The 9,548-nt window shown below is 43.9% G+C and overlaps 1 long non-coding RNA gene across 1 annotated transcript; it reads left to right on the top strand.

The window, feature by feature from the left end:
• The first annotated feature begins 2,603 nt into the window (after window positions 1-2,603).
• LOC137324770 (uncharacterized) lies at window positions 2,604-7,751 on the top strand. The gene is made up of 3 exons (XR_010963719.1): window positions 2,604-2,741; window positions 2,836-6,746; window positions 7,249-7,751. It is a non-coding gene; the product is annotated as an uncharacterized lncRNA (long non-coding RNA).
• The last annotated feature ends 1,797 nt before the right edge of the window (window positions 7,752-9,548 follow it).

Genomic DNA, 9,548 nt, shown 5'->3' with positions numbered 1-9,548 from the left:
CAATAAATGTGGAGGCAGGAATCCAAGTCTGTGGCCAAATAATGGAGTGATGCAACACTCTTATTACTTGGCGGCTGGCAAAGTGGTGAAGATTGGGGCTGAACTGGGCCATCTTTCCCAGAGGTCGAACTTACAACTTGCCTGGAGCGAGGCACGTGAAGAAAAGTGCAGCTTACTGTTACGGGTTTACTGATTTACAGCGTGGAGTGGAGCAGATGGAGGAAGTACTGCACGTCACAGTGTAAAATTACCTGAAGTGAATAGACCACTTAAGCGGGTGAAATTTAAAATCGTTTCCTTGGGACTCCACAGGGATGGTTTAACAAAATCGGGGCGCTTCCTGCTGGGAGTGTGTGTTTTTGTAAAATTAGTCCTCGTGTTCCAGATCATTTAAGTGAATTAAAATGTTACCATCAACAGACGTCAAGCCTGGATTCTCCGCTGAATTGCCGCATATTTTGGGGTGGATTTGGCGCAGCAAACACAGTAAAAGTGCTACAGCCTCAAAGAAACTGCACCTGCAATTCCATCCCAAAAAGCTGCCAGGTCACAAGGGGCTCTGACTAAGCTCTCCACCCCATTCTCCTTCATTTCTGCCCCAAATAATTACCCCCACTATAGCAGTGGTGGACGGAGCTATTGCAAGGTATCCCTGAGGTGGTGCCACACTGAGAAGGCCATTTTGTGTCATGGCACTGAAAATTAGTGTTTCTTTGATTGTGCATTGATCCATTTAATTCTTTTGGGGTTGAATCAGGTCTTTTGCTGTTACTTTTACTCAGCTATGTTCAAAGTACTGCTTTGCACTCTGGGCATGGATTTCTCAATGGGCACACATTTATTTTGATGTTATGAAGAGAAGGAGGATGAAGATATGGAAGAGACTAGGAAGAGACTTGGAGCCAGGTATCTCTTCCCTACACGTAGACACTCATTGACTAGGGTCTACAGACCGAGGCATCTCCACAGCATGAGGGGAGTGCACAAGATGGAGAAGAAGTGGAACAGGAGAGTCAACAGTCAGCAGTCAGAGAAAGGAGAGTCCAAATGAGAACCCAGAACATTCAATAAATAAAGGTTGACTCACCAAATAAAGTCAATTAATACCTGCCTGTTTTGCTCTCCATACACCCCCGCCCATACCCTCACAAAGTCCCTCACTTTCCAAGACTTCTGCCATTGTCACTCATAAAAGAGAGGTCTACATTTCCCCTCCCAAAAGTTGAAAGCATATACAGAATGATTCCACAACATTATGTGAACTAACTGTCTGTAAACAACAACATTTACCAAGTGCCAACAAGACCAATTCTCCCCTTTTTACAACTACTTCTTAACAAAGTGACTACCCTTTGTGCCACCAACCTTACGTATTCTAGTTCCTAATCTACAACTCTTACAAAATGCTCTCTCGAGTGAGGTGAGGTTGAGCGATGGGTGACTGGGATGGTTCCCCCGGAGCATTAAAGGACCTGATGTGACTCTCATCTCAGGGTAGCTGCTGTCCCAGAGGGACCAGCTCCCAGCAGTCTGGTGCCTGCAGTATCAAGGGGTTGCTGGGCCCAAGTCTGAAGCTCCCTCAAGTGAAGGCATAGGAAAGAACATTAAAGGCACGGGTTCATTGGCACTCTCCAGAGAGACAGCGACACCTGTGCCCTCTAGTGCTGGGCACAGGTTCAGAGGTGCCACTGGTCATCGTCATCACAGACCGAATAGCCTCAATGAAAGATTATACAGTGCCTTTCATGACCTCAGGACTTCCCAAAGGCACTTTACAGCTAATGAAATACTTTTGAAGTGTAGTCACTGTTGTAATGTAGGAAACGCAGAAACCAATTTGTGCACAACAAGGCCCCACAAACAGCAATGAGATAATGACCAGATAGTTTGTTTTAGTGATGCTGCTTGACGGACAAATATTGGCCAGAACACCGGGGAGAATTCCCTTGCCCTTCTTCGAAATAGTGTCATGGGATCTTTTAGCTGAGAGGGCAGATGGGACCTCGGTTTAATGTCTCATCCAAAAGATGGCACTTCCAATAGTGCAGCACTCCCTCATACATTTCATTGCTGTCGTGTTTCCTACATAACAAAAGTTGCACCACTTCAAAATTAATTTCATGTTAAGTGCTTTGAGATGTTTCTGAGACGCATACCAAGATGTTGCACAAATGCAAGTCTGTACGAAGAAAATGCAGGAAACTACATTTTGAGAATTTCAATGCTAATTATTCTTACAATAAAAAATTATTTAGTCTAATCAGTTATGGCCATAAGAATTACTTACCCTCAGATGCTTATTTGTATTGTCGAATAAACATTGGATAAATTATGTTGATGTAGAGAACTGTGATAGAAGCTGTTGAGATAATGCATGTGATTCACTGTAATTTACATTATTTGCTGGTCATTAGGTATTGTAAGCCCACTGGATTTTTTTCTGCAAATAGTAAAGATTTGGGAAACACTCAAAGAGTTGAGATGCAAAAGGTTGTATAACAGTAAAATACAATGAAAATGATCTAACGAAATGACTGAGAGCAGGGAGCTGCTTTCGGCTAGAATTCCAGTAATCTAAGAGGCTGCAATTAAGAATATTGCCAGGAACAACAAGCTAAACTTCTTTAATTTCCTTATTACTGTAGAGTCAGGAACAGCAGAGTTGGATAAACAGAAGGAGTGGTGCCAGCTTATTGTTTCAGATGAAAATCTCAATATTCCAAAAGCCCAGCAGAAAATTGGTGAGTTGGCTGTAAGCCAACAAAATATCATCTCTTGAGCTGCGGTAATCCTCAGTTTAAACATAAAGACTCAATTTATATGATTTCCCCACAGGCAAGAGCCAAAGGTTTTGCTACAACTGAGTTCAAAGCTGACCTGTGGCAATAAATCCAAATCACCAAGAAATGTCTTAGGAAACTCCTGGTCAGGCTTCGGAAAGAAAGTGAGCTGATTGATAAAATAAAAGGGGATGAGGACGTTGACAATACGATGAGACCGTCATCCAATGTGCCTCTTTTTGCGGTTGTCTTATCCGTGCCGTTGATGAAGACAGTAAGAAGCTGGACTTATTATTTCTAGTACTGAAAACTTGAGCTCCCTATATCAATGCAGCTCTGATTTTGGCATCTTCAATTTATTTCCTATCTCCGTTCATCCCCTCTCCGAGCTCATCTTGTCCACCTCGTGCTCCCTTGACCCCAATCCTACAAAACTGCTGACCACCCAACTTCCCTTCCTGGTCCCCATGCTAGTTGATATTTTAAATTGTTCCCCTCCCTCAGACTGTGTTCCCCTCCCTTTCAAAACCTCCATCAGCGCTCCCCCTCAAAAACCCCACTCTCGACCCCTCTGTTCCTGTCAGCTACCACCCCAACTCCAACATTCCTTTCCTCTCCAAAGTCCTTGACTGTGTTGTCGCCTCCCAAATCCATGCTCATCTTTGCTGTTTGAATGCCTTCAATCTGGTTTCCAATCCTGCCGTAGCACTGAAACAGTCATAATCAGTCACAAAAGACATGATAGGTGTCTGTGACCATGGTGCACTATCCCTCCTCATCCTTCTCGACCTCTCTGCAGCCAGTTAACATGGTTGACCACATCATCCTCCTCCTCCAAAGCCTCTCTGCCTTTGTCCAGCTCTGTGGGACTGCCCTCGCTCGGTTCCACTCTTATCTATCCAATTGTAGCTAGAGTATCTCCAGCAATGGCTTCTCTTCCCACCCCCGCACAGTTATCTCTGGAGTCCCCCAAGGATCTATCCCTGGCCCCCTCCTCTTCCTCATTTACATGCTGCCCCTTGGCAATATCCACCGAAGACATGGGGCCAGGTTCCACACGTACTCTGACGACACCTATCTATACTTCTCCACTACTTTTGTGTTATCAGACTTGCTTGTCCGAAATCCAGTCATGGATGAGCTGTAACTTCATCATGAAGTTTGAAGCCCCCACCACAAATTCTATACCCTCACCATTGATTCCAAACCCCTCCTTGGCTACTGTCTCAGGTTGAACCAAGCGGCTCACATCCCTGGTGTCCTATTTGACCCTAAAATGAGCTTCTGACCCCATATCCTCTCCAAAGACTGCCTACTTCCGCCTTCGTAACATCTCAGCCTCAGCTGCTGCTGGCGCTCTCGTCCATGCCTTTGTCACCTCCAGACTCCACTATTCCAATGCTTTCTTGTGCGTCGGTTAAAACGGCCTTTATGTAAATATGATTACCTGTCGTTGGGTTGTAGATGAGAGTTCTCTGCCGCCACAACCTGCAGCCCATGATCTGCGCACCATCTCACAGTGAACCCGTATCCGTCAGGCCTCGCTTCTTCCAGCACAGTCACCAACGTTGCAGTCGAATGCGGTGCAACGAGCTGCGACAATGTCACCGACTGCCTGTGGCTGTTTGCCTGCAAACATATACGTAAATGAAATGAGCTTCAGGTATCACCATTCTGAGATCGCAAGGAAACTCACCCTTCGCAGGTAAAAGAGATTTTAAATAAAACGTCGCGGTGAAATGTCAGCCAGCCTCATAGTCTACCCAGTCTGGAGCTGGATACGCAGGCAGAAAGGAATTGGTTTCTCTGAAGATGATTTTCAGAACAGTTGTGTTTCCAGTGGGCAACAGTCCACAAAAGTGCTGACGATTTGGAAAGCTCACTGAGAAGGCCATTCGGGTGAAGAATGCGGAGGAGTGGAAATGCTACACTAATAAAACACTGGGATGCTTCTGGGTAGAGTTTCAGGCATATAGCCCGGCCACTGTAGGAGCAGCCCTGCACTGCATTTGACCTGTGCCTTGCTTGATCTGGAAGTGCTTAAGATTAAGTTAAAGTGTGCAATAAAAAAGATTAAGTCAATAGAAGGCAGTCACTTATGTAAATCTTGTAAGCTATTGTTCAAATTATTAGTCTAATAACGACCGTCATTCTGGATATTCTCGTAGGATCATAGAATGGTTACAGCATAGAAGGAGGCCATTCGGCCCATCGAGCCCATGCCGGCAACCTATATATTTACTCCTACTCAAGTAGTGAATCAAGCCAGAATCATAGAATGGTTACAGCATAGAAGGAGGCCATTCAGCCCATCGAGCCCATGCCAGCAACCTATATAATATTTACTTCTACTCAAGTAGTGAATCAAGCCAAGTGGAATTATTGTATTACATATATAGTGTTGAGCCAGTTTGTATGCATGTTACTTAAATTCTCACATTATTCGAGTTATATTCAGAAATTGTTTTAGTGCCTCCTTTATTGTAGGATGGATTGTAAAGTACGCAAATAACAATCAGTTTTGTCCTTGGATTATGAGGTTTATTGAAAGGGGAAGCTAGATAAGTGCATGAGGGAGAAAAGAATAGAAGGATATGCTGATAGGGTGAGATGAAGTCGGGAGGGAGAAGGCTCTTGTGGAGCATAAACACCAGCATGGACCAGTTGGGCCGAATGGCCTGAATCTGTGCTGTAAAGGTCTATGTGATTCTATCTAAAAGCTAAACTTTCCGCCTCCTCCCAAATCAGCTGGTCAGACAATAGCCGTTATATCACCTGGGCTTGATGCTCTTTGGAAATTGATCTTCCTGCTTATTTCACAGGATCACGAGATAATTACAGATGAGGAGAGGGGTTTGGTCCGTCTTAGTTCATTCATCCAGAAGGATCCTACAGTCCCGTTACAGCAGCAAACAATTAGTTCTTCAATGATTCCAGGGTTTTCACCTCCACTAATTTATCTAGAGTCCATTCCATTTATTAACCATTCCTTCCCGATCAGTCCTAAAGTTGCCTCCTTCCCTTTTGTTTTTCCCACTCTCCCCCTTTCAATTCTGTTCTCTTCTTTCACTCTTTTTCTCCTTCCTTCATTCACTCATTTTCTTTTCTCCTTCAATAATAAATAACAACAGACAATGCTGGAGAAGCTCAGCAAGTCAGGCAGCATCTGTGGAGAATGTGGAGAGTTAACGTTTCAGGTCGAAGACCTTTCGTCAGAACTGGAAGATGTCAAAAGAGTTAAAGTTTTTGAGCAAGTACAGAGCCAGGGAAAGCATTTTCTGTTTTTATTTCAGATTTCCAGCATCCGCAGTATTTTGCTTTTCTTTCCTCCTTCGCTCTGCTCATTATCGTTCCTATCCTTCATCCATATTTTCTCTCCCTCTCTATTTTTCCTCCCTTCTCAGTTTCACTCCTGCTTCTGTTTTCTCTTTTTCTTTTCCCTCCTCTCATTCTCTTTGTTTTCTAATCACTCTCTCCTCCTCCCTTCACACTCTGTCCTTCCCTTTCACTCTCTCCTCCTCCCTTCACACTCTGTCCTTCCCTTTCACTCTCTCCTCCTCCCTTCACACTCTGTCCTTCCCTTTCACTCTCTCCTCCTCCCTTCACACTCTGTCCTTCCCTTTCACTCTCTCCTCCTCCCTTCACACTCTGTCCTTCCCTTTCACTCTCTCCTCCTCCCTTCACACTCTGTCCTTCCCTTTCACTCTCTCCTCCTTCACCTCTCTTCCCCCTCCATTCTCTCTGTGTTCTTGTTCCCTTCTCTACAATCCTCCTTCTCTTCCCCAAAACCAAACACAAGTTTTGACAAATATTCTTTCGCATGAAGACAGCCCTTCTATAAAAAATAACTCTCCTAATATTTCTATACTTTGTGTTATTTGTACTAATGTAATCATTTGTGCTATTTATTCCCAGTGTATTATTACAATCAAAAATTACACCATGTGAAAATCAGCGTACAAAATGGTGAATGCATTTGTATTAAATTCTTTTTCTTGGCTCTTTTAACAGAGGTGTTAACACATTTAGTTTCATGCATTAATTGCTTGGAAGCTAATTTTTGTACAGTATAATTATATGTCAAGCGAAATTTGATATTGTCACAATTAGTAGGAAATCCAATCCAGTTTGATTTCTCCGACAGGTACAGAAAAAAATAATAAAATGATAGGTTGAAATAAAAAACAAAGAAAATCTGGCAGTGGATCTTTATTTGCGGAAATGTCAGTCCTTTTGTCAACTAGTCTGACCCTGCACTGAACTCTGGAAAGCTCGGTTCACCCCTAAACTAAGCTCTGTTATAGTTATCGCTAGCACTTGAGTTAAGTGGAATTGTGTTTAGACCCTGATAGCTAAATGTAAATTGCAGTCACCCGTACCAGTAACAGCATCATGCCTAAACTCCTATCGGGAAATACCTGATCAGATTTACACTGCTACTAATCCATACATATTGTTATTGTTGTAGGGGTGTTACAGACAGAATGTGATTGGCACCCAGTCACTGGACACAATACCCACCCCCACCATCACTGACAGACTGTGCTTGGAGTATGTACAATCTACAGGATGAACAGCAACAACTCACCAAAGTCACTTCGACAGCAACTCACTCCCCTGCGCCCTCCACCATTGAGAAGCACAAGAGCGGTAATGTTATGGGAACACCATCGCCTTTTAGGTTCCCTCCAACTCTCCCACCATCCTGACTTGGACATATATCGGCATTCTTTCTACATGGCTGGGTCAATATGCTGGAACTCCTTCCCTAACACCATCGTGGGACCACCTTCACCACAAGGACTGCAGCAGTTCAAGGAAAAGGCCCATCACCACCTTCTCAGGGCAACTAAAGACTCAAATCGCCCACATCCCGAGAACAAATAAAAAAGCTATTTGTTGTCCAGATGGATATGGAAGGAAGTTCTGCATTGTCAGCTATGTAAAGTGATGGATAAAGATGTTAACAATTGTTTGAAGAGAAGGTGTCTTCTGTTGCTTCAAATGACATAGCTTCCTATAATTTTCACAGCGAAAAAAAACCCAGTGAAATTTAAATGAAAATCAAAGTCACTACTGCTCATTCTGTGAGATTGCCCTGGGAAAGCTGAAGTGACCCGAGCCTAAGCCTGATCTCCCCTAGTCTACAGGAGATCAGCAACAGGTCATCTGATAAGCCTGGGCGTTTGACTTTTCCCACAAACTCTCCCACACCTACAGAAAATGCCGACGGGTAGCAGAAAACACCGAGATATTTTACAGCAGTAGCGGCCATTAATCTGCAGACTGATTATCGGGGACAGGTGGGAGAAAGAGTCACTGAACTTTTCAAAATAACTCCATTGAGTTATACGGGTAAGTTGTCCCATGTTATCCAGATGATGTTATTCATCCATATGAACAAATGTGGATGTCCTTACTGAAGCTAATTGACTGAAGCTAATGGCTTCTAGTGCTGTGAATCATTCAAAGGACAATGTGATTCAACATTCATAGTGTAAAGGGAAGCTTGTATTTTTTTTTCCGATTTCAACTTTAAAAAAAAAAAATCCTCCTTGAATAACAACTATTTACGCTTATGTAGCATTTATAATGTAATGAAACATCCCAGTGCGATTCACAAAATGGTGATGGGGTGTACGGGATACCGAAAGGAAGGTTCGGGAAGTAATCAAAGGCCCCATCGAAGGAGTAGGTTATGAGGAGGCGTTTGAAGGTGAGGAGAGATGCAGCAGGGTGGAGGAGTTTAGTGACGGATTTCCAGAGTTTAAGGCCAGGGCGCCAGGAATGGAGGGAGGCGGAGGGACGCAGGCATGACATTCACATTAGTTGCTCTTTTTCACCCTTTGCGACAGCGGTGGTCAGTATGGCAACCAATGGGCTCCATGCATTCTGCACGTAATCTTTATTTTAGCCCATCAATAAATACTTGCGAAAGGTTAATAATTACTGTCAGCAGCCTTTCGTGATTCTTGATGCTTATTACCAATAAAAAGGGTAAAAACTGCTCTTTGTAGAATTTAAGTGGAAACGTGGGTTTGGCCAAGTTGAAGAACGTGGCTCTTCCAACCAGAGGTTCCAGCTTTGAAGCGAATTTGTGACAAGCTCCTTCCTGTACAGCAGGCTGCTCAGAATAGCTTGCACACTCTGAGCAGGAATTTAAAGCACTGCTGCAACTAGTTTAAAGGTTCCCATTTAACGTAAATGGAAGAAAAAGGGATTAAAGCTTTGCACTATTTCTGTCTGGTGGAGGGATCCAGACAGCGTGTGGGCACGTTGACAGATGATCCCCTTCGGGTGCTGATTGGTGCAGCGAGGCAAAAGAGGGTCGCCCTGGTTGGCCTTTACGGGCAACCCCATTAAAGTTGCAACATCTCAAGATTAAATCTTTGCTTTCAGGACAACCGGTAAATACACAACAACCACTTGCATTTATATAGTGTCTTTAACATAGTAAAACGTCCCAAGGTGCTTCACAGCAGCGATTATCAAACAAAATTTGACACCGGGTCACTTAAGGAGATATTAGGACAGGTGGCCAAAAGCTTGGCCAAAGAGGTAGGTTTTAAAGAATGTCTTAAAGGAGGAGAGAGAGAGGTAGAGAGGTTTAGGGAGGGAATTCCAGAGCTTAGGGTCTAGGCAGCTGAAGGCATGGCCACCAACGGTGGAGCGATGAAAATCGGGGATGCGCAAGAGGCCAGAATTGGAGGAGCGCAGAGATCTCGGAGGGTTGTAGGGCTGGAGGAGGTTACAGAGGTAGGATAGGGC

The sequence above is a fragment of the Heptranchias perlo genome, chromosome 8 (genome assembly GCF_035084215.1).
Source record: "Heptranchias perlo isolate sHepPer1 chromosome 8, sHepPer1.hap1, whole genome shotgun sequence".
Lineage (NCBI taxonomy): Eukaryota > Metazoa > Chordata > Chondrichthyes > Hexanchiformes > Hexanchidae > Heptranchias > Heptranchias perlo.
The sequence above is the reverse complement of the archived record's forward strand: the minus strand, read 5'-3'. Positions and strand labels throughout refer to the sequence as shown.